Consider the following 26,352-nt stretch of genomic DNA (forward strand, 5'->3'; position numbering starts at 1 on the left):
GTTTTGCGCTTGAAATTCCATGATCTTTTGTGCTGGTATGGCTGATTCCGGGTAAACTGCGCTGCAAAGAACTGCGCAACCTCCAAGCCATTATAACATGGTATTTATCCCTCAACTAACATCACAGATTATCTGGGTCATTATCTCATTACTGTTTGTGCGCCAATTGGCTGTCATGTTTCCTATATTGCAACAGTGATTACACTTCAAAAGCTGCTTTGTTGGTTGTAAATTGCTTTGGGGCATCCTGAGGTCATGAAAGGCGCTATATAAATGCAAGCTCTTTCTTTTTTTCATTCTACATCAAGTTGCAAGATTTGTAGATCTTCTAATTCCACCCCTTTCATCATTATTGCATCATTAATTTAGCAACATAAAACGACTCACTATGACATTGTTAATCAAGGAGAACAATTTCATGGCCTGTGATCCCAGTACTTACATTAAGATCACTCCCTGCTAGTGTCGTCCAGCATTGAACCTGCCGTAGTTTGGCTGCTCACGAGAAGGACATCTAATCAGTATGGTCCGAGCAGGCTCATGCACCACTTGGTACACATATCAGCCTCCCGCAGGCTGGAATGTCCATAGCGACTTGCCCATTACGAGAGGGTGTTGGAACTTGTAATGTATTTGCTTCATGGGTTCTTTGCTTAAGAATTCATAGCAACACCCTGATAATACTCCTGTGAAGCATCTTGGGATGTTTCACTACAAGTTGTTATTTAGTACTAATTGTTAAACCTTTGTTAATAAACCATTCACACTGCACCTTACCAGTTCATCCATTGAACCCTCCAGGAAAATGCTGTTTGGTGCCTCTAGCTGCCCACTGTGAATTGTAAAAAAAAACAATTCCTACTCTCAATCTTTGGGTGTCTAGTGCATGATACTGGCCAGGACACCCACAGCAGATACCACAAATAATATTAATGAGGCCAGTCCATCTCTTGTCAGTGTACCAGGCTCTGAAAATCTGGGGGTCAGCCAATTGCGGCAGAAGATTTGCTTGAGGGGCTGGGGTGGGTGCATCCCACTTCCCTGGCCTCTGAAAGGCCAAGAAAGTGAGATATCCTAATGTGGAGAGTCCCTGGCCCCACCCCTCCTCATCAGTGATCACGTTGGTGGCAGGTGGAGGCTACATTCTAGCCTTTCCATAACATCGCTTGACTCCACCCCTGCCTCAGCTCATCTGAAGCTGAAACACTCATTCGTGCCTTTGTTACCTATAGACCTGACTATTCCAATACTCTTCTGCCCGGCCTCCCATCTTCCACCCTACATAATAAACTTAAGCTCATCCAAAACTCTGCTGCCAGTATCCCAACTCGCACCAAGTCCCGTTCACCCATCACCCCTATACACGCTGACCTACGTTGGCTCCCGGTCCAGCAACACCTCGATTTTAATATTCTCATCCTTGTTTTCAAATCCTTCCATGCTCTCAACCCTCCCTATCACTGTATATATTTTAACCTCCACCAGCCCTACAACCCTCAGGTCTCTGCACTCCTCCAATTCGGGCCTCTTACACATCCCCGAGTTTAATCGCTCCACCATTGACGATCGTACCTTCAGCTACAAAAGCCCTAAGCTCTGGAATTCCCTTCCTAAACCTGTCTGCCTCTCTACCTCTCTCTCCTCCTTTAAGAGGCTCCTTAAAACCTACCTTTCATCTGTCTTAATATCTCCTTATGTGGTTCAGTGTCAAATTTTGTTTAATAATTCTCCTGTGAAGCGCCTTGGGATGTTTTACTACATTAAAGGCACGATATAAATGCAACTTGTTGGTGAGCTACTGGAAGTGCTGTGCAATTCTATGATTTTTCTGGATTTGTAAAGGAGTTACAATCCACCGTAGAAACAGGCTCCATCTTTCTCGCTCTCTCTTTTTATTTCCTTATTGCAAAGATGTTGGCAAATTTTTAAAAAATCTACTCATTGATAATAGTAAGTTCATAATTATAATGTCAAAGCTCTTCATTGAAAATTCAAATTTCAAAAACCCTTTCATTTACAATAACCCTATAATTTCATTAATACTACAACATAATTATATTATAGTCTCAAAGACCTTACTATCGACTATAAAGTTAATAGTTTAATGTCTGCTAGAATCTGAATAAACTCATAGTACGTACACTAACATCTAACATTATAATTTCTAGAACTCTGTAATACATACTCTGGTCTCATAATTTTGTTTCTGAACCAAAAGACTAACTATATCCCCCTGTGTGCCTGCTAACAGAGTTATGCTGCAGTGGTGACACCACAGTATCCTTTCCCACTCTTTATTATGCCATTTCAGTACTACTTTTAACTATCCTTAACACTGCATCTGATTTGTACAGGCTGTAATACAGATTGCAAAATAAAATAATAAGGCAGCAGAGAGCTGGTAATTTGATCTCTGGGGGTTCTGATGATGCCCATAAACCGCTCGAGCTTTGTTCTCATGGTTTATGGCATCATCTGAACCCCTTGATTAAATTCTGGCTTTATTATTCGCTCCGTGATTCTATATTTAACATGTACACACTAAGATCTGAGGCTTTTTCCTGCTGTGCCATTCCTTTTAAAATTCTAGGTTCTCTGTCACTTTCATCCATCAGATTCAGCATTATTTCCAGAGGTGGAGTATTGTCCCGTTTTATTTGTTGTGCTAGCAGCTAGGGTTGGATTGTAGGCGATGGGGAGGAATTTGCAACCTGTGTTTCCACCTCGTAAAAATCGTATCTGAAGTGATCTTTACCCGTTGTGATCTGCTTCCCACTGTTGATACTGGCAAGTGCTTTGAAATGAGGATCTGAGCATGACTGCTATTATAAGATTTTAGCTGGACTGCATTATACTCTCCAGACACTATGCAGCATTCCGTGAAGGTTACCTTTCTGGACACTCTGGGGTTAATGGCTTTCAATGGAATCTTTAGCATATCATAACAGTATTGTTTGATCCCTGTGAAATATTATCACACCACCATTACCAACCTCCCCCTTTGCCTTACCCTGCGTTGGTACAGCCCAATTTGCTATGCATGGGTACTCCTGGCTCTAAGCACAGGATTGGATGTCATCCTCCATTCAGTCTGTGGTACTGTTTTGGGTTGAATCAGAAGAAGGTTGTATACACTAGCTCGGTCGTCCGTAATGTTTGAGCTCACCTAGTGAGTAACATTTCATGCTGCAACTGGAGCTGATAATGCCTCGGGGGTTTTTATGTTTGTTTTTGAATATTATTATTTTGCTAGCTTTTCTTTCCCTTCAAATATTATATTTGAAGGACTGACTTGCTGCAGAAAAAAGTGGACAAACTTTGATTCAAGACGTGAAGCTACGAAATAGAGGAAGCAACTGCAGGTCACGGTGAATGGAGTGGTAAGGAATATTAAGACTCTGGTCGAATTTTTAACAGATGATTCCAGATGTGCAAATGTTTTTCTTTCAAGGTTCCAGCTTTCTGACCGTCATGCCTGCTTTGAGGTGGCAATATCGAGTAGAGTGCATATGTACCAGAGAAGGTGAAACAAGGCTGAGCCAGGATAAGGCAGAAAGCTGATAAAAGGGCTTCACTGCTTCCCGGTGTGTAATGATGCACTCCGGCTTTGCTATCATTCAGAGAGCATGTGCTGGAATGCAAAGGCAGTAAGATGACTGTCATAAATTGTGCGGACTGCTTTGAATGCTGTAACCATAGGCGTTTTCAAAATAATGCCATTTTATCTGTGTCATAGGTAACACTAATTATTATTGGTTTCTAAAATTCATAATAGGCAGTTTCGCATGCTGTCAGGCTTGCTTTCCCCTTCATCCTCCTCCTCCTCCTCCTGCTCCTCGCTGGTGATCTACAAACCAGTTAGGTCAGGGATTCATTTAACTTGTATGATGTTGATGCTTCCTCAAGTCAATACAATCTATACCTGAATTGGAATAATTGTTCTTTGGTGGGTCCTATGTTGTTGCTGGGCTTTGCGATTTAACCCCAGGATACTGAGGAGCCAGCTTTCAGAATACAAAGCCCAACCACCTACCTTTTGATTTTCCCATGTCACACTCAGAATTCCAATTCTCTGATTTTTTTCCCCCTTCCTTATCTCTCTCTAAAGCAATCTGGAGCAATCCAATATGACGGTGTCCTGCAAAAGTAAACTTCAAATGAAATAATGAAGAATTGTAACCCTGTTGCAGTGTCTGATTTTGCTGCAGCCTTGCTGCTGCAGTCCTCCGAGGGTTAAAGCAATGATTTTTAAATGAAGCGAGGTATTTATAGTGTAAAGCATGGCTGTAGTAGTGGATCTATGATTGTGAGGGCAGCATTTAGATTCAGCAACACAGCTGCCACTCACCTGGAGCTTGCCTTTTAAGATTATTTTGGCCCTTTCCCCACAGATATTGGCCATTTTGTCAATCTGTTATTACTTGAGACTCTATGGGGAGTGAGAGAGGTGGGGGGGGGGGGGGGGGGTGGCGGCGTTGTTGGGACAGGGGAGAATTTTGAAAGGTAAATGCTCCCACTCAATTTCAGTCTCCTCCCTTCATTCCCTTTAAGATATATTTTAGTATTGATATTTTCGTAAAGATCTCTGCATGTGCAGTGATCAAGATACCTGGTTGTACACGAGTGATCTGAATAGTGATTTGTATTCAAACACTTTATCTGACCTGACACACTGTTTCTTAAATTCAGTATCAAGAGCTGAAAAATAGACACAGCTATCTGTGATCATCCTATAGAGATCTGAGTGTCCAAGAACCATTGACTTCTAGCCAGCTGCCGTCAGTCACTGTGGTACAATTAATGAGATCCTGACTGGATCCTAAGAACAAGTAAATAATGCATGGGGTACTGTATGATACAATAAAGTACTCAAGGGCTAACAAATGATCGCCAGAATTGTTGCTCAATTATATTGACAGGTATTTACCAAAACCCTTAATTGTTTAGGTCAGGTAAAAATCTGTGGAGAGCATTTTGAATGAAACCAGATTGCAAAGGAGTCAAAGACAAACAAAAGTTTCTTCATGCTCCAGCCAAACAGGTCTGCTTCTAGCAGTTGACTAATGGACTAATGGCATTTTAAATTCGCTACTTGATAATTACCTCTAAGGGTCCGATTTGCTCGTGCCCTTTCTGTCACATCAGTCATGATGAAGAATGTAGACATGTCGAGCCTTAGTAACAAGAGATTCTCATGTCTGTTTGCTCGGCACAGAGTTTATAAAAGAATTAACAAGTAGAAGCTAAATGAATGCTACATCTCTTGGATAGGTTTAATTTTGACAATTCCCTTTTTTAAGCATCTTGGATTAACTTAACAGATGTATACATGGCACAAAGAGAGAAAGAACTTGCTTTTGTATAGTGCCTTTCACAACCTCAGGATGTCCCAAAGTGTTTACAGCCAGCCAATGAAATACTTACAAGTATAATCGCTGCCATAATGTAGGGAAACACTGCAGCCAATTTGCGCAGAACAATGTCCCACAAATGGCAATGAGACAAAAACCAGATAATCTGTTTTAATGTTGGTTGAGGAACAAATATTGTCCTGGACGCCAGGAAAGCTCCCCTGCTCTTCTTCGAATGGTGCCAAGTGAGACAGCAGACAGGACCTCGGATTTACGTCCGAAAGACGGCATCTCTGATGCTGCATTACGCCCTCAGTACCGCACTGAAGTATCAGCCTGGATTATGTGCTCAAGTGTCTGGAATGAGACTTTAACCCATAAACTTGTGACTCGGAGATGAGAGTGCCATCACAGAGCCAAGTCTTATACCAGGCTTGTGCCTATAATCTCCCATACCGTGTATACTGACTGGTGTGCAGCAACAGTGTGATATAAATATGGTAACCTTGTAGTACTTGTAGTCTTATGCAATGCACACTGCAGGTAATTTATTGTGTTGTAGTAATATTTTACTATCGCGACACTGTTTGTCAATGGTTTAATATGGCAAGTATTAGCATAAGGAATTTGTAGTGATTTTCTTTTGAGCATTGCTGTTGTAAACTACTGACCAAAATATTTTGGAAGTGACCTCAGCTCCGAACTTGATGGATGCTAAGTTCTGCCCAAGTGCTGCCCAAAGGACCGCTGAGAGACGTGATGGTACTTTGGGCGGGAGTTTCATTAAAAATTCTTTGAATGACCACCCGATGGCAAAAAAATGACTTACGCCATGAATCTGGGCGGCAGCACGCGGGAGCTCTAAATCTCAGCGGCAAATGCAATCCTCGACAAAGTGCCGTCAAGGATTGCGTTGAGCCCTGAGAGGGGGGAAAGACACAAAAATAAAAATTTACACAAAACAAACACACTGGAAAACCTTCCACCTGAATCGCTGTTTTAAAAAAAGAAAGAAAAGAAGTTTACTATCTTTTTTTGCAGGTCTTCAGACTTAGCGTTGAGGTTAGACCTGCCTCCACGCGGCGGTCCTTCCCCTGCGGCTGCCGGCTCCCGCCTGGAGAAATCTGGCAGCTCGGCGGGCGAGAGGACACTTACGTCAGTTACACGCTAGCAGACCTCAGCGGGCGTTTCCCAGCGGTCTTCCCTACCCGCTGGCGGGAGGCCTCCATGAAACTGGCACTGAGGGGAGACCGCCCAGAAAACTCGACAGCAGTCGGCGGCAGTGGGCAGCGAGTCCACCAAGTTCGGGGCCCTGGAATGTGTTGAATCAAGGGCATGTGATTTAATGTGGCAACATATTCTGCACAAAATTGACAAATTTCTTAAGATGCGTAGCATTATTTGCTGCCCAAGTATAATTTTGCATAAAAAATCCTAGAGGCAGTGAAAATTCTGGTTTCTGAGTGGGTTTGGGAAATATCAGGTCATTTGCTGCAAGAAACCACTTAGCCTAGGAACACTTTAAACTTAACAAAGAGGATATATTATTGCAGGATTGCATCTGCTACCTGGGATATTCATATTGGTGCCTGAAAACTGCCATTAGAATTTACTTGTTCTGCCACATTTTTGCCTTTTGTCTTGACAGGCAAGAGATCAATAAATGTAAGACAGTATAGACAAAACATCATCATAGGCAGTCCCTCGAACCGAGGATGACTTGCTTCCACGTCATAAAGTTCACAGGTGTTTCAATGATAGATCTAAAATTCCAGGTCTGAACTAAATCTTGAAGGGTGGAAGATGCCTGTGCTTGGATTTTTTTAACGTGTGGTGACCGTTGCACACCAGCCACCACACAGGCTTGACATAACACGGTCTTGGTCCAGTAGCAAGGATTAACCAAGATGACTGGAGACATGCTCTGCTACATGGATCTAGTGCGCACACATATCACAGTGTGGGCTGGCCCGTGCTGCCCCTGGGCCCTCGCCTCTTCTGGGCTCCGAACTCGCGCCTCTCCTGGGTCCCGATCACATCCCTCTACAGTCTCTTGCCGCTCCTTCGCCCCGATCTCAGCGCTCCTGATGTACCTGTCCACGCTCCAATCACTGATCTGGATCTTGGTGATGTCCCTTTTCATTGCCGTTGCTCTCCTGCTCCAGCACGTGCTGCTCCCTGGAGTGGTATGCTGCCACGTTGCTCCTTCTGCTCCCCGGCCTGCCCTGATGGTGCTCACAGGCCGGGGGCCGCACAGACTGCTGGGCAAGGCCGCCATGCTGCTCCTTCCGCTCCTGGCCTGCTCCGATGGTGCTTGCAGGTCGGGGGCCGCGCAGACAAAACAACAGGCCAATTCTTTCCACACACACCATGTACATTTGACACATGGACTCTCCCTCATTTACTGAACGTCCAAAGAATGGAGAATAGCTATAGGGTAAATCTCTCAGGGAATACAAACCTCTGAAATTCCTCCTCCACAAAGAAAAACTCCAGGTTGTCGTTCGAGCATTATTCACCACGACCTGACGTACCCCACCGATGAAATCCCTGTATCAGTGAGCATTGTTATATCGCCTGTTCATCTGCTGTTCTGAGTTTACAGGTGGTCAGTGAAAGGCAGTGGTGGTGTGGCCAATGGCTTTGGAGCACCAACATGTGCCAAGGAAGAGGTGACACTGGACTCGCACCTGTGCTTGTGATCTTGGGTATTCCACTGCAGAGGAACACCAAATGGAAGCCAAGCATCTGCCCAAAAAGGAGAGAACATCGGAAAGGAAGGCATTACCAGGCACCACTTGCGTGTCTCCTTGAGTCTGTGAGATAAGTTAGGGGAAATCTGGTTCGCAGGTTGCTTGCTCACTTGCTGTCTCTCTCTCTCTCTCTCTTTCGTGTGTGAATAGTGCATGATGAGGAGAGACATGAGAGAAAGTGAATAAATACTGAGACATGAGAAAGTGATGCCCTCAAAGTAAAAGTGAGCCAATGTTTCATTGTATAGATAGAACAAACATCAGACTGTTGGATTTAAATTCAGCAAGTTCAGCATTGATCTTTAAAAAAAAATGTTTTATTTGTTCCCGGGATGTAGGCGGCACTGGCAAGTCCAGCATTTATTGCCCATCCCTAATTGCCCTTGGGAAGATGGTGGTGAGCTGTCTTCTTGAACCGCTGCAGTCCTTGTGGTGAAGGTACTCCCACAGTGCTGTTGGGGAGGGAGTTCCAGGATTTTGACCCAGCGACGATGAAGGAATGACGATGTATTTCCAAGTCAGAATGGTGTGTGACTTGGACGGGAACATGGAGGTTGTGGTGCTCCCATACGCCTGCTGCCCTTGTCCTTTTAGGTAGTAAAGGTCATAGGTTTGGGAGGTGCTGAGGAAGAAGCCTTGGCGAGTTGTTGCAGTGCATCTTGTAGATGGTACACACTGCAGCCACGGTACACTGGTGGTGGAGGGAGTGAATGTTTAAGTGGTAGATGGGGTGCCAATCAAGCGGGCTGCTTTGTCCTGGGTGGTGTTGAGCTTCTTGAGTGTTGTTGGAGTTGCACTCATCCAGGCAAGTGGTGAATATTCCATCATACGCCTGACTTGTGCCTTATATTTCTTCTTATATTTCTGTCACTTATCCATTCTTGTCTATTGTGAACATATTGCAATGTGTGCGAGGAAAAGCACGCCTTTTGGCTTCATTATACAGTAGAAGATTTTTATTCTGGTATTGTTTGCTTAGTAACCACTTCAGTTACAGACTGGTGCTGGATTAGATGATTTACAGGTTGTAGAGGGTCTTCGATACTTGAAAGTTGAACCATCTTCATTCTCACAGCTCAGTGTTTGTAGAGTGGTGTCTATTATCTCCCAATGATTGTACGTGCACACAGCGGAAAATGAAGTTCAGAGGACTGTCTGTGACAAAGATATTCATACTGTACTTGATCACATTGGTAGGATGTCCTAAAGTGAGTTAAAATTAATTATTTTTGAAGTGTAGTCATTTCTGTCGTGGGCAAATGTGGCAGCTGATCTACACACAGCAAGATCTCACAAAGGAGCAAATTAAATAAATGACCAGTTAATCTGTTTTTGATAATGTTGGTCAAGAAACAAATGATGATCGGGTTGGAAATCGGTGGTTAGTGATATGCCACAGAGATCGGTGCTGAGACCACAACTGTTTACAATATACATAGATGACCTGGAAGAGAGGACAGAGTGTAGTGTAACAAAATTTGCAGATGACACAAAGATTAGTGTAGAGGACACAGAGAGGCTGCAAAGAGATTTCGATAGGTTAAACGAATGGGCTAAGGTTTGGCAGATGGAATACAATGTCGGAAAATGTGAGGTCATCCACCTTGGAAAAAAACACAGCAAAAGGGGATATTATTTGAATGGGGAGCAATTACAACATGCTGCGGTGCAGAGGGACCTGGGGGTCCTTGTGCATGAATCCCAAAAAGTTAGTTTGCAGGTGCAGCAGGTAATCAGGAAGGCAAATTAAATGTTGGCCTTCATTGCGAGAGGGATGGAGTACAAAAGCAGGGAGGTCCTGCTGCAACTGTACAGTTGGTGAGGCCGCACCTGGAGTACTGCATGCAGTTTTGGTCACCTTACTTAAGGAAGGATATACTAGCTTTGGAGGGGGTACAGAGACGATTCACTAGGCTGATTCCGGAGATGAGGGGGTTACCTTATAATGATAGATTGAGTAGACTGGGTCTTTACTCGTTGGAGTTCAGAAGGCTGAGGGGTGATATTACAGAAACATTTAAAATAATGAAAGGGATAGACAAGATAGAGGCAGAGAGGTTGTTTCCACTGGTCGGGGAGACGAGAACTAGGGGGCATAGCCTCAAAATACGGGGGAGCCAATTTAAAACGGAGTTGAGAAGGAATTTCTTCTCCCAGAGGGTTGTGAATCTGTGGAATTCTCTGCCCAAGGAAGCAGTTGAATCTAGCTCATTGAATGTATTCAAATCACAGATAGATAGATTTTTAACCAATAAGGGAATTAAGGGTTGTGGGGAGCGGGCAGGTAAGTGGAGCTGAGTCCACAGCCAGATTAGCCATGATCTTGTTGAGTGGCGGAGCAGGCTCGAGGGGCTAGATGGCCTACTCCTGTTCCTAATTCTTATGTTCTACGTGACCATGAGAACACCCTGCTCCTCTTCAAATTGTGCTGCCCAAAAAGGCAAACTGGGCCTCTGTTTAACATCTCGTCCAAACGACGGCACTTTCAGCAATGCAGCAGTCGTTCAGTGCTGCACTGAAGTATTCGCTTGGGTTACATGCTGAAGTTCTGGAGTAGGACGTGAATTCATGACCACCTGATTCAGAGGCTGGAGTACTACTGATTAAGTCAAGCTGACAATTATAGAACAGTTATGTTGACCAAAATAGCTGGGTTAGTTTAGTTCATACATGCATTAAAAATCATCAATCGATTCCTGTAGAGGGTATCAAACATTAGCCTTGTATTTATTAGATGTTCTTATGTGTGCAACTCCGGCTGAGTTTTCTGAATACCAATCAGCACTGGGAGTGTTGGCTGATTTTTAACATTAAAATTTTTTGCGACTGAAATAAAGATTTGCATTCCTATAACGTCTTTCACAACCTCAGGACGTCCCAAAGTGCTTTACAGCACTTTTGAAGTGTAGTCACTGTTGTAACGTAAGAAACGTGGCTAGCAATTAGTGCACAGCAAGCTCTCACAAACAGCAATTTAATAAATAGCCAGTTCATCTGCTTTAGAATGGAAGATACTGCTCTTTTAGAAACATAGGAACACATGATGGCCATTCAGCCCCTCCGGCCAGTTCCACCTCAGAAGATTGTGAGTTCAAGTTCCAATCCAGAGACTTGAGCACAAATGTAGGCTGACACTCCAGTGCAGTGCTGAGGGAGTGCTTCACTGCCGGCGGTGCTGTCTTTCGGATGAGACGTTAAACCGAGGCCTCATCGCAGGTGCATGTAAAAGATCCCATGGCATTAATTCGAAGAAGGGCAGGGGAGTTGGCCCTTCTTCTGGACAATATTTATCTCTTAATCAACAACATGAAAACAGATTTTCTGGTCATTATTACATTGCTGTTTGGGAGCCTGCTGTGCACAATTTGGCTGCCACGTTTCCCACATTACAACAGTGACTACATTTCAAAAGTATTTCATTGGCTGTAAAGCACTTTGGGAAGTCGTGAAAGGCGCAATATAAATGCACGTCTTTCTGTCTTCTTTTCATTCAATTATATCATGGATTATCTGTATCTTAACTCCATCTAGTTAGGTGATAGATTTGAGTTTGGAAACTTTATTTCCTTTCATCCCACAAAAATGATTGCCTTTTCTGAATGTTCGTCGAACAATTTAAAGAAGCGTTGCAACCTAAGAACAGCTGCAACTGTAATATTTTATTTGTCATTTGTGTGCGCTGCCCAGTTAATGGAATATGTGCAACGAAAATGACAGAATTAATCAGATGTTACACGAATAAAGATCACATGAGGAGAGGAAGCCTCTGAAAGGAGCTAAAGTGGGTAATGTGGTTTCTTTGCTTAAATACTGTTGCTTTGTCTCACTGACAACCCAGTGATCATTTAAGATAGATTTGTGAATTTGTTGAAGGTTGGACATAGTTTATTAAGTCCCGTTAGCGACACACAGTTGAATTCATTCAGTTGGCAAAGGTTGGGGGAAAAGGCAGGAGATTGGTTTTAGCTTTGAAAGAGGACTCTTGAATTTCTCTGACAGCAGCAATAGAATTGCCTGTACCAGACAAGAACAGGAGAATAAGGAAAACCCATCTTTCTCCCTTTATGAAACTCAAGCTGCTTTATCTTGGTTATCCCCTTTCAGTTAAAGCTAGCATAGCTCGACATCATATTTGCTGCAAAAGTAAGTTAGGATATTGTCCTTGAACAGCAGGAAAATCCAGAGAGAATCTTTTTGTTGTTGTTGTCAGACCATTCAACATTATGGAAAAGGCGTTACAAATCTGACACAAATAACCAAAGACAGGCCGAGAAAAATGAAACAAAGACAAACTGTTCGAATGAAGAATGGCTATTACTTGATATAAATATTCATTATGGAGCTGTGTATTTCTCAGTTTTAAAAACAGTCCAAAACATGCTGTGAGATAATTCCCACCTTCCATATAATCTCTCCTAATTTTGCAGCGTTACCAGCTGTTGTCCTTTCTTCACGTCTTCTCGCATTCTTTCATCATGTGGCTGAGAATATTAAGGAAATGTAGCCATAAAATGATTAACAGTATTTCTAGTATATACAGATAGAGTGTCCCAGGAGTGAGATGGACAGCTTAGTGCATCTCTCACTGAGCTCATCCTCAGGATGATGGGAACATCTGACTTGAAAGTGTCAGTACCCGAGCTGATTGTAGCAGAACCTTCAGGGTAAAGACCAAGTGAGCACTCTGGTTCCCTCATTGTTTCTCAAGAATATAGGCAAATGGTGTGTACCACCCGCTGCATTTCAGGGATACCAGCTCCATGTACAATTTGTGCCCTCACCGTGTCTCGTGATAAGATGACTGTCCACTGTGCCTCGCTCTCACTGTAACTCAGGATACAAAGCCAGTGTGCATTCCATGCTTCACCTTCACTTTGCATTTCAGGATACAGGCGGAGTGTGTATTTCACCTCAGGATTCGGGATGAATGTACACTCTGTGCTCCCTCACTTGTGCCTCAGAATGCAAGGAGGTACAGTGCATCCCACATTATACCTCACGGTTAGACATTGTGCATATGGTGAAAGATAAGCTGGTGTTCTACATACGTAGGGCACAGCTGCAGGGAAGGGGGGAGGGGTGGCCAGCCTGAGATAATCTTGTGTTATTCTCGAAAACTGAAAATAAGTATGCAGCATCATCGATTATTGCAAACAAAATCTTTCCGAACCAATGAATGATTTCTGCTTCAGTTTCTGAATAGACTCTTCTCCATTAAGTATCTATTTCAGAAAATGATACATTGAAAGTGCAATAGGCTAAGGGTACAGCACATTGCCAGTGATTCCCATACTATTGGAGGGAGGATCGATGCTGTGTGGAGGCCTGGTCTGGAAGGAGGTTCAGTAAGAAGATTTCCTAAGGTTGTGCTCACACAGATAATTAGCAGAGACCTCAGAGCAGAATGTCTATCAGAGTGTGTTGGAGGAGCAGAGCATCCTTACACCAGAAGATGAATATTATTTTCACTGCTTCTGTAAATGGGCAAGAAGTAGCGGTGGGTGATTGATATGAAGGTTGTACAAGAATTTTCTTCCTGCCTTTCGTTCAGTGAATACGTGATCCATTGTCAAATAGTTTCTACGCTGCAGATCCATATTCATTTCTTAAAAAGGTTTATATATGTGTGTTTTTTAAAAATTCATTCATGGTATGTGGGCATCACTGACAAGGCCACCATTTACTACCCATCCCTAATTGCCCTTCAGAAAGTGGTGGTGAGCCATCTTCTTGAACCACTGCAATCCGTGAAGTGAAGGTACTCTCATAGTGCTGTCAGGGAGGGAGTTCCAGGATTTTGATCGAATGACAATGAAGGAACAGCGATATATTTCCAAGTCAGGATGGTGTGTGACTTTGAGGGGAACTTGCAGGTGATGGTGTTCCCATGCTCCTGCTGTCCTTATCCTTCTAGGTGGTAGAGGTCTTGGGTTTGGGAGGTGCTGTCGAAGAAGTCTTGGTGAGTTGCTGCAGTGCATCTCGCAGATGGTACTCATTGCAGCCATGGTGCACCAGTGGTGTAGTGTGTGAATATTTAAGGTGGTGGATGGGGCGCCAATTAAGCGGGCTGCTTTGTCCTGGATGGTGTCAAACTTCTTGAGTGTTATTGGAGCTGCACTCATCCAGGCAAGTGGAGATTATTCCATCACTCTCCTAACTTGTGCGTTGTCGATGGTGGAAAGGCTGTGGGGAGTCACTCATCGCAGAATACCCAGCCTCTCACCTGCTCTTGCAGCCACAGTATTTATGTGGCTGGTCCAGTTCAGTTTATAGTCAATGGTGGCCCCCAAGATGTTGATGGTGGAGGATTTGACGATGGTATTGCCATTAAATGTCATGGGGAGGTAGTTGGACTTTCTTTTGTTAGCGATAGTCATTGCCTGTCATCTGTGTGGCATGACTGTTACTTGCCACTTTCAGCCCTAGCCTGAATGTTGTTCACATCTTACTGTATGCAAGCACAGACAGCTTCATTATCTGAGGAGTTGCGAATGAAACTGAACACTGTACAATCATCAGCGAACATTCCCACATCTGACCTTATCATGGAGGAAGGTCATTGATGCCGCAGCTGAAGATAGTTGAGCCGAAGACACTGTCCTGAGCAACTGCTGCAGTGATGTGCTGGGGCTGAAATGATTAGTCTCCAACAAACACAACCAGCATCCTTTGTGCGAGGTATAACTCCAGCCAGTGGAGAGTTTTCTCTCTGATGTGTAAAAAAAAATGTTTACAATTTAGTGCTCCCAGTGCAATGGAGTGCACATAAGGAATTCAGACACTGAGTTCTGGGTGCCCGATTCTCATCCTGCATGTTTTTCAACAACTTCCATTTGTATGTCGCCTTTAATGCAATAAAGTGTTCCAAGATGCTTCACAGACATCAGACAAGTATTGGCACCAAGACAAAGCAGGCGACCTTACTATAGGTGATCAAAATTTTGTTCAGAGGCAGGATTTAAGGAATATTTTAAAGGAGGAGAGGAAGGTGTAGATATTTTGGGAGGGAATTTCAGAGCATAGGGCCGAGGCAGCTGAAAGAACGACAAAGGAAATTGGGGATGCACAAGGCCAGAATTGGAGGAGCGCAGAAATCTTGGAGAGTTGCAGGGCTGGAGGAGGTTACAAAGGTACTGGCCATTCATTTTATTATTAATGCATGCCATTGGCTGATGTGTAAATCCAGCAGCAAATGGTGTCAACAAGCGGTGGGAGCTATTGCTTTGCCCATTCAGGCAAACTGCATAAATGTAGGCTGTGCCAGGCCTAAAATGCACTCAGTATCTGTTATCTGTCCAAAAATAACCCAAATAAACTGTCATGTATTCAACCAACAGCATTGTAACCCGTGTATAATCTGACCTAAGTTGTACACTGTGAGAACAATGACTACTAGGTGGGAGACATTCCTAACCTGGACCTTCAGGTACAAAAGGGGAAGCTCCACCCACCTTCATCACTTGAGTGCTAAGGAATAAAGAATAGGTCACAGACTGACCTTCTCTCAAGCATGGGCCTCGTGTGCATTTATACTGTATAGTAAGGACCTATCAATGGCGACGAGAAACTGGGATTTAAACCATGCGAGCATGGCCATTAGCAGAACAGACGAGAGGTACTGTGTTAAGGAATGGTTGGGACAGAGATTCAACATTGTTAAAGCAGCACACAGTTCTCCAGGCAGACAAGAGCAATCGGGCATGCCCCAACATGTAGTCGAACCCAGAGGGGGAGTTCGACAGAGACAATGGCAAGTTGAACGGCGATTCACACTATTGCAAGGGACAATGCGGCCAGTAATGGGGCCATCAACACCTGTTAATGGCGCATTCAAGGACAGTCACAGGGGCAGTCAGGGACAATCGACTGGCAAGGGACCTTTTGTTCCCAACAACAGCTCATGTTGGAGGCGTGGAGGCACACACTCAGCCGGAGTTTGCAGAGATGAGCAAAATACCTGCAGAATCAACGCTGGGGGAAATCGCTGGAAGCTGATGTTCAGCGAGTTCATGTGGAGCACGTATACAGTTCATACACCAGGACGCCACCGATAATGATGAAAGTGCTCCTCAATGGCATCCCAGTATCAATGGAGCTAGACACGGGGGCCAGCCAGTCCCTGATGGGTATCAAACAGTTCAAAACGTTGTGGGCGTCCAAGGCCAGGAGGCCATAATTATCGCCGATTGACGCACAGCTACGGACTTACACAAAGCAGATCATTCCGGTGCTAGGCAGCGCCACGGTAGTCGTGACCCACAAAGATTCGGAGAACAGGTTGCCACTCTGGATTCTCCCAGGGGACGGTCCCGCACTACTGGGAAGGAGTTGGCTTGCTGTTATGAACTGTAAATGGGGCGATGTCAATGCAATTTCCTCTGTGGAGCGAGTATCATGCTCACAGATCCTGGACAAATTTGACTCATTATTTCAACCCGGCATCGGCACTTTCATGGGGGCCAAGGTAGTGATTCACATAAACCCGGACACCAGGCCAGTACACCACAAGGCCCGAGCGGTGCCGTACGTGATGCGGGAAAATTTAGAAGGCGAATTGGACCGCCTGCTGAGGGAAGGCATCATCTCGCCAGTCGAATTCAGTGACTGGGTGAGCCCAATCGTGCCGGTGCTCAAGGCGGGTGGGTCGGTCAGGATATGTGGTGATTACAAGGCCACCATCAATCGGGTGTCACTCTAAGACCAGTACCCGTTACCGAGAGTGGAGGACCTCTTTGCGACACTATCCGGTGGCAAACTTTTTTCAAAATTGGACCTGACCTCAGCTTACATGACCCAGGAGCTGGCGAGTGAATCGAAGAAGCTGACCACCATCACGACCCACAAGGGGTTGTTTGAGTACAACAGATGTCCATTCGGGATTCGCTCGGCCGCCGCGATCTTCCAACGAAATATGGAAAGCCTCCTCAAGTCGATTCCAGGGACGGTGGTTTTTCAGGACGACATCCTCATCATGGGTTACGATACTGAAGAACACCTCCACAACCTGGAGGAGGTGCTACGCAGACTGGACCGGGTAGGGCTGCGACTGAAAAAGGCGAAGTGCGTCTCCCTAGCTCCAGAGGTAGAATTCTTGGGGATGAGGGTAGCAGCAGATAGGATCAGCCCTACACCGTCCAAGACGGAAGCAATCCAGAGAGCACCCAGACCTCGTAACATGACGGAGCTGCGTTCGTTCCTGGGGCTCCTGAACTATTTTGGTAACTTTCTTCCCAAATTGAGCACGCTGCTAGAGCCGCTACATGTGCTCCTACGCAAAGATCGTGAATGGGTCTGGTGGGACAGCCAGGAAAGGGCTTTTAATAGAGCATGCAATTTGTTATGTTCCAACACTCTGTTAATACTATACGACCCATGTAAGAAACTTGTGTTAACGTGCGATGCATCCTATGGTGTCGGGTGTGTGTTGCAGCATATCAATGCCAAGGGTCAGTTACAGCCGGTAGCTTATGCCTCCAGGAGTCTGTCCCAGGCAGAAAGGGGTTACGGGATGGTAGAAAAGGAGGCGCTCACATGTGTATATGTTGTAAAGAAAATGCACCAGTATCTGTTTGGCAGGAAATTTGAGCTGGGGACAGATCACAAACCCCTAACGACCCTTTTGGCCGACAACAAGGCCATAAATGCAAACGCATCGGCCAGCATACAGAGATGGGCACTCACGTTAGCCGCCTATGACTATACAATTCGGCACAGACCGGGCACCGAAAACTGCGTCGATGCACTCAGCAGGCTCCCACTAGCCACCACTGAAGGGGCTACCGAGCATGCTGCTGAGATGGTTATGGCTGTTGAAGCTTTCGGAAGCGAAGGCTCACCCGTGACAGCCCGTCAGTTTAAGTCTGGACAAATAGAGACCCGCTATTGTCTCTAGTCAAGAAATGTGTCCTGAATGGGGACTGGGCAGCCACTTGCAGGGCATGCCCTGAGGAATTTAAACCATTTCACAGGCGCAGGGATAAACTCTCGATTCAGGCCGATTGCCTACTGTGGGGAAACTGCGTAGTCATGCCCCAGATGGGCAGAGAGGTGTTCATCAGAGAACTCCACAATGAGCACCCGGGCATTGTCATGATGAAGGCAATTGCCAGGTCACACGTTTGGTGGCCAGGGATAGACGCAGATCTGGAACTTTGTGTTCTCAGGTGCAACATGTGTGCCCAGCTGGGCAATGCGCCCAGGGAAGCCCCCCTTAGCCCCTGGCCATGGCCCGCCAAACCTTGGTCATGCATCCATGTCGACTACGCAGGTCCTTTCATGGGAAAAATGTTTTTGGTTGTAGTAGACGCCGACTTCAAATGGATCGACTGTGACATTTTAAATTCAAGCACATCCTCTGCCACGGTAGAAAGTCTACGAGTAATGTTCGCCGCCCAAGGTCTGCCGGACGTCTTGGTCAGCGACAATGGCCCGTGCTTCACAAGCACTGAATTCCAGGACTTCATGGCAGGCAATGGAATTAACCATGTCAGAACGGCACCGTTCAAGCTGGCCTCAAATGGCCAGGTAGAACGAGCAGTGCAGATAATCAAACAGGGGATGCTCAGAATCCAAGGGGGTTCCTTACAAAGGCGCTTATCACGCCTCTTGTTGGCCTATAGATCCCGACCACACTCGCTCACAAGGGTTCCACAGGGGTAGCACAGAGCTGCTAATGAAAAGGGCGCTCAAAACCCGGCTATCCCTTATACACCCCACCAAGAAAGAAATTGTCGAGAGCAGGCGCCAGTCACAATATCACTAACATGACAGGAATGCGAGGGCGCGATGTATTGATGTAAATGACCCTGTTTTTGTCCTCAACTACGCTGCAGGGCCCAAATGGCTCGCAGGCACTGTGATTGCCAAAGAGGGAAATAGGATTCTGGTAGTTAAACTTACCAATGGACAAATCTGCCGCAAACACGTGGATCAAACAAAAAGGAGGTTCAGCAACCCCATAGAAGAAGCAGAGGTTTAACACGACATGGAGTTTACTCCACCACAGGTGACCGAACACCGGAACCAAAGGGAGCAGAGCCCAGTCACTGTGGGCACTCTGGATAGGCCTGAGGCACCGCAAACAGCAGACACTCAGGCCAGCGCCCAACAATCGGAGCCCCAACTCAGGCGCTCTACAAGAGAGCGTAAAGCACCAGAGAGACTCAACCTGTGATCCCAATAAGACTTTGTGGGGGAGGCGATGTCATGTATTCAACCAGCATTGTAACCCATATATAATCTGACCTAAGTTGTACACTGTGAGATCAATGACCACTAGGTGGGAGACACTCCTAACTTGGACCTTCAGGTACAAAAGGGGAAGCTCCACCCACCTTCATTACTTGAGTGCTAAGGAATAAAGGACAGGCCACAGACTGACCTTCTCTCAAGCATGGGCCTCGTATGCATTTATACTGTATGGTAAGGACCTATCATAAACTGTGCCACCAAATGTACGCAAAGCAGTTGGTGGTCCCATATCACCTGGGTAGGGAAGTAATGACCGAGTAGATAACCAGTATCAAATGGCATTGACTCAATATGTGAAGTGTTATTGAAAGCCATTGGCTGAATGAGAAGAACAATGGCACAGACCATTGATAACAACAACAACCTGTATTTATATGGTGCCTTTAATGTAATGAAACATTCCAAGGTGCTTCACAGGAGAATAATGAGATAAAAAATTTGACACCGAGCCCCATAAAAGGAAATTAGGGCAGGTGACCAAAAGCTTGGTAAAAGAGGTAGATTTTAAGGAGCATCTTGAAGGAGGAAAGAGAGGCAGAGAGGCGGAGAGGTTTAGGCAGGAAACTCCAGAGCTTAAGGCCTAGGCAACAGAAGGCACGGCCACCAATGGTTGAGTGATTATAATCAGGGATGCTCAAGGGGGCAGAGTTAGAGGAGCGCAGACATCTCGGGGATTGTGGGGCTGGAGGAGATTACAGAGATATGGAGGGACGAGGTTATGGAGGGATTTGAAAACAAGGATGAGAATTTTGAAATCGAGGTGTTGCTTAACCGGGAGCCAAAGTAGGTCAGCGAGCACAGGGGTGATGGGTGAGCGGGACTTGGTGCGAGTTAGGACACGGCCAACCAAGTTTTGGATGACCTTTAGTTTACGTATGATAGAATGTTGGAGGTCAGCCAGGAGTCTGTTAAAATAGTCAAGTCTCGGGGTAACAAAGGCATGGATGAGGGCTTCAGCAGCGGATGAGCTGAGGCAAGGGCAGTGACAGATGACATTACAGAGGTGGAAAAAGGCAGTCTTAGTTATGCTGCGGATATGTGGTGGAAAGCTCATTTCAGGGTCAAATGTGACACCAAGTTTGCGAACAGTGTCATTCAGCCTCAGACAGAAGTTGGGGAGAGAGATGAAGTCAGTGGCTAGGGAACTTGGAAAACCAACAGCTTGCATGGTGCCTGAAGAGAAAACATGGAGGTAAATCTTTGTCTTCACCCCATGGGCAGTAGTCTGGCAGAGCAGATTGCCCACCTGTTTATCGGAGCTGTCCGATTTAAAATCATTTGAAATCCTCAAGCTTGTTCCATCATTCTGTTAGACTATGGTTGGTCTGTAACTCACCTCCAGTTACCTGCCTTTTCTTGATTTCCCTACCTAACAAAAATCTGTCAATCTCAGTCTTAAAAATTGCAACTGATTCAGCTTCCACAGCCTTTTGAGGGAGAAAGTTCCAGATTTCCAATAGCCATGGTGTGAAAAATGCCTCCTGATTTTACTCCTAACTGGCTGAGCTCTAATTTTAAGACTGTGCCCGTTTTTCTGGATTCTCCCACCAGAGGAAATAGTTTCTCTGTATCTACCCTATCAGATTCCTTTATCATTTTAAGCATCTTGATTAGATCACTCCTCAACTTTCCAAACTCAAGGGGATACAAACCTAATTTATGCAACCTGCCCTCATAAATGGATCCTTCTGGTGAATCTGCTCCATGTCCCATCTCCCGTCAGTGCACCTTTCCTGAGGATTGATGTCTAAAACTGAATGCTGCACTCCACCTGGGATCTGACCAAGGCTCTGTGCAACTGAAGCAGCATTTCCTCACTTTTGAAATCCAGCCAACATTCCAATAACTACTTTGATTATATTTTGTACCCGTGTACTAGCTTTTAGTGATTTGTGTACATGAACACTTAAATCTCTTTGCTCCTCCACAGCTCCTAGTTATCTCAATTTTCAAAATACGGTGTTTAAATCCAAATTGAATGATATTGTACTACATGTGACATAGTTTTCCCACTTCATAGAATCATAGAAATTTACAGCACAGAAAGAGGCCATTTCGGCCCATCGTGTCCATGCCAGCCAACCAAGAGCTATCCAGCCAAATCCCACTTTCCACCTCTTGGTCCGTAGCCCTTTAGGTTGCGGCACTTCAAGTGCACATCCAAGTATCTTTTAAATGTGGTGAGGGTTTCTGCCTCTACCACCCTTTCAGGCAGTGAGTTCCAGACCCCCACCACCTTCTGGGTGAAGAAATTTCCCCTCATATCTCCTCCAAACCTCCCCCCCAATACTTTAAATCTATGCCCCCTGGTTGTTGACCCTTCTCTAAGGGAAACAGGTCCTTCATATCCACTCTATCCAAGCCCCTCATAATTTTCTACACCTCAATCAGGTCTCCCCTCAGCCTCCTCTGTTCCAAATAAAACAGACCCAGCATCTCCAATCTTTCCTCATAGCCAAAATTCTCCAGTCCAGCCAACATTCTTGTAAATCTCCTCTGCACCCTTTCCAGTGCAATCACATCTGTCCTGTAATGTGGTGACCAGAACTGTACACAGTACTCCAGCCGCGACCTAACCCGTGTTTTATACAGTTAAAGCATATGCTCCTTGCTCTTGTATTCCATGCCTTGACTAATAAAGGCAAGTAATATAGGCTTATGCCTTCTTAACCACCTTATCTACCTGGCCTCCTACCTTCAGGGATCTGTGGACCTGCACTCCATGGTCCCCTTGTTCCTCTACACTTTTCAGTGTCGTACCATTTAATGTCTATTCCTTTCCATTGGTTTAATATCATCTGCAAACTTCTTAGTCATACCCCCAACATTTAAGTCCAAGTCAATGATATATACCACAAAAAACAAGGGACACAGCACTGAGCCCTGTGAAACCCCACTGGATACAGCCTTCCAGTCACAAAAGTACCCATCAACCATTATCCTTTGCTTGCTGCCTCCAAGCCAATTTTGGATCCAACTTGCCACTTTGCCCTGGATCCCATGGGCTATTACTTACATGATCAGTCTGCCATGTGGGACCTTATCAAAATCTTTGCTAAAATCCTTCGGGCCCAAACTTAGTGGAAGCCAAGTTCCGCCCAAGTGCCGCCTAAAGGACCGCCAAGATACCTGATGGTACTTTGGGCGGGAGTTTCGTGAAAAAGTCTTTGAAAGACTGCCCGGTGGCAAAAAAACGACTTGTGCCGTGAATCTGGGTGGCAGAGGGCGGGAGCTCCCAATCTCGGCAGCAAATGCGATCCTCGCCAAAGTGTCGCCGAGGATTGAGTCGGGCCCAGGGAGGGGGGAGCACATAGTAATAAAAGACCTTCAGGGAACCTCATACACACAAATCGCTGAAAAAAAAATAATAAAAGAAGTTCACTAACCTTTTTTTGCAGGTCTTCTTCCTTACCATTGGGGCAATGGTCCTTCCCCCTGCTGCCGCTGACACCTGCCTGCACCAACCTGGCAGCTAAGCGAGAGGGAGATCACATATGTGCCTTACACGCCAGTGGCCGTCAGTGGGCGATTCCCAGCGGTACTCCCCTCCTGCCGGCAGGAGGCCGCCACGAAAATGGCACCAAGGGGAGACCGCCCAGAAAACTCGGTGGCAGCCGGCGGCAGTGGGCGGTAAGGCCACCAAGATTGGGCCCTTAATCTTTATATGTCCCTGTAATGTCCTTCTCCTATCTACAAAATGTGCAATGCCTTCTAACATGATATTATCTGCAAACTTGAATACACACTCTCTCTCCCTTCATCCAAGTCATTAATACATCTTTTGAAAAGTTGAAGCCCCCATACAGATCTCTGGAAACAAGACTTGTCAATTCATGCCAATTAGAGAACATTCCTTTTATCCCTACTTTCTGTCTCCTACCTCCTGACTAATTACCAACTCATGTCCTAAATTACTTCATATTCCATGCACTTTCATTTGTATTACTTATCTCTTATCAAATGCCTTCTGCAAGTTAATATAGACAACATCCATTGACTCTCTCTATCTAGCATAAGTGATCTCCTCAAAAAATGCAACTATATTAGTCAGACATTGACCCATCTTTCATAAATCCATGCTGACTCCCTTTGATCAGCACATACTTGTTCAAATATTCAGTTCCTGTATATTCCGCACTACTGATGTTAAACTAACAGATCTACAATTAGTTGGTTTCTCACTCCCTTCCTTCTTAAATAATGGAGTGATATTTCAGATCCATCTAGAAGCCTTTGGAAAATTATGAAAATTGCATGTGCAATTTCCTTCCCTATTGCATTTAAGACCTGGGGTGGAAACCATCAAGTCTTGGAGTGTTGTGTACCTTAAGCCCCATTATGTTTTTCATTACTCATGGAATGAAACTCAGATGGGTTCTATAACAGAGCAATCTGCTCCACCAGATTACCACCTATATGGTGAGGTGAATATTTACCCCATGTGATTTTAGCAACTCTTTATTTCAAGCTTGGTGAATAAACAAAAGTTGTACAATAAAAATACAATGTAAAATTAAATCAGGTGAAAGTTGGAAAATGTGAATGGAATAAAGAAAAAAAGGCTATATTTTCGGATTTTGAAAACATTAATTAAAAATCAAAACCAAGAGTGGCCGCAGTGTTATCACACTAGAAGGAGCACAGGGATTTAATTCAGGAGAAACTGGGTAGCAAGGCTAGCAATTATTCAAGATCTGCAACAGGCACATCGGGTCTGAAATTCACCGTCCCCGAAGGGATGGCTACCGCGGAGTTTGGGCGGTCGATTGAAAAAATCGATCGGCCGCCAGCGTTGGGTACTTTTCCCTCCCCGAGCCATTTTCAGCTCGGGGAGGATTTCAGCGGTGTTCACTTCCGCCGGAAACGGCGCGGTGAAGCCGCAGTAAAGGAGAGTTTCCAGCAGAGAGCTCTGCTGTGTGCGGGCCACTGGAAAGGGACTACCACAGTGAAATTCACCGAGGAAAAGGTAGGACTTTTCCCGGCAGTGCCCCCGCGAGGTTTTCAATGTGGTGCATGAATGTGACACCGCTGGGGCCCTTTGGTAAGTAAAAAGTTTTATTACATATTATTGTTTTTATTTCATTTTCTGTGGTCCGCAGTATTTATCTTTTAATATAGTTTTATTAATTATTAGTGTTTTTATTGAAGATTACAGCATCCACTTTATTTATCTTTTAATAGTTTTATTAATTATTGGTGCTTTTATTTAAGATTACAGCACTCACTGTATTTATCTTTTAATAGTTTTATTAATTATTAGTATTTTTATTTAAGATTACAGCATCCACTGTATTTGTCTTTTAATAGTTTTCTTAATTGTTTTGACTCCATTCAACCCGCTGAGTGCTGCTCGGAGGTTTGCACATACTTTTGTACAACTTTCAGGTCTGACTCATTAGTGGAGTCCTGTGGGGTGCAGAGACCTGCTTGGCAGGGTTCACCCTGAGGATGGGAGGTGTGTTGGGAGGGCAACACCTGGTACACCTGGTCAGAAGCAGGGTGGCACACAGGAGAAGGCGTCGCCGTCAGCACCATGCAAACAGGCAGTGGGCAAGGGAGGCAGCAACCATAATTCGTTCATTCTGCGCCAGACCAGTGTGCCTGCCGTCTTCACCGGCCCGAATCAGGATTGCAGTTGGCTGCTAGGGGACAAGGGATATCCCCTGTCTACGTAGCTGCTCAATCAACTGCGGAACCCCAGAACAACCCCAGAGCATGCATACAATGACGGTCGTTGTGCCAACAGGTGCATCTTTAGCAGAGGTTCCGGTGCCTGGATCACTCTGGTGGCACCTTGCAGTACTCTCCTCAATGGTTCTCCATAATCAGCGTGGTCTGCTGCATGCTGCACAACCTGACCATCATGAGGGGACAGCAGCTGGAGGTCGAGCCAGCAGTGCCACTTGAGGAGGATCCCCATCGCCCCAGAGCTAGGAGGCGTCGACCCATCGCCACCCTGGAAGGGCCGGGTGCAGACTGGTCAACACCCTCCTGGGAGGGTGTGTCCTCACATATACGGAGGTGCCAAACACCTCCCCTGCAATCTCCCTCCATGCATTATGTACTGCCTGTCTGCCAGGTCTCCCCACGTCAGGAAACAGTATTCTTCTTCTGTCCTCCACACCGTCCATCAGTGTCTCCAGCTCCATATCAGTGAATCTGTTGGCTCTCCTTGCACCTCTTACACCAGCCATCCTTCCAACCTCTTTCCCCCCTCAGGGCCTTGCTGCAAACCCTGGTCTTTAAAAAGGCCACGGAGCAGCTGGCTCATTAGAAACCCTTACCTGCATGCTGAATTTCTCAGTGGTGATAATGCTCAAATTAAGCCTGTCACACAGCTGAAAAATCCACTTTGGAAGGGTTCATTAGCGCTGGAACCCATTTGTTCACTTTTGGAGCTGAATATGAGGTGGCCCAGCCAGGAAAACTTTTTGGCGCTAATGGCCACAAAAAAGTAGGGGGAGCACCAGCTTTCCAGTCGTACTGAATTTCGGGCCCATCAGCTTAAATGTTGGCTGACCACTAATTAATATTTAATAATGTCTCCACTGTAATTCATAATCACTTTCATGTAGAATGCCTGACTGGGGAACTAGCAATAAAAAATTAAAAGCAACAACTCAAGAAAGATGATTATGGATGTCCTGAAGGACAGAGTTTCCAAGACACCTCATCAACTCCCACCTCCGAATTGTTTTTGAATGAGATACGAGGAAAACGTGCAACCAACCCTGAGTTTAGCTCCTCCTCCTCCCTCCTCATTCTTGTATCTTCCTTTTAGTCCTCCTGCTCCTATTAAATCAACACTTTGGGACGTCGAGGCGGTACAACTAATGGTGACATGTTTAATGGGGTAAGAGAATTCTAATAAGGATACTTGATTTAATGGCTAAACTTAGTGAAATCATTTCACTGCTTTAACACAAGGCTGTTCTATTAAGCACACATAATAGTGTATAATTTTTGTAATTATGAAAATCCCAGTGAAATTTTTGCTG

Source organism: Pristiophorus japonicus, chromosome 4 (assembly GCF_044704955.1).
Source record: "Pristiophorus japonicus isolate sPriJap1 chromosome 4, sPriJap1.hap1, whole genome shotgun sequence".
Lineage (NCBI taxonomy): Eukaryota > Metazoa > Chordata > Chondrichthyes > Pristiophoridae > Pristiophorus > Pristiophorus japonicus.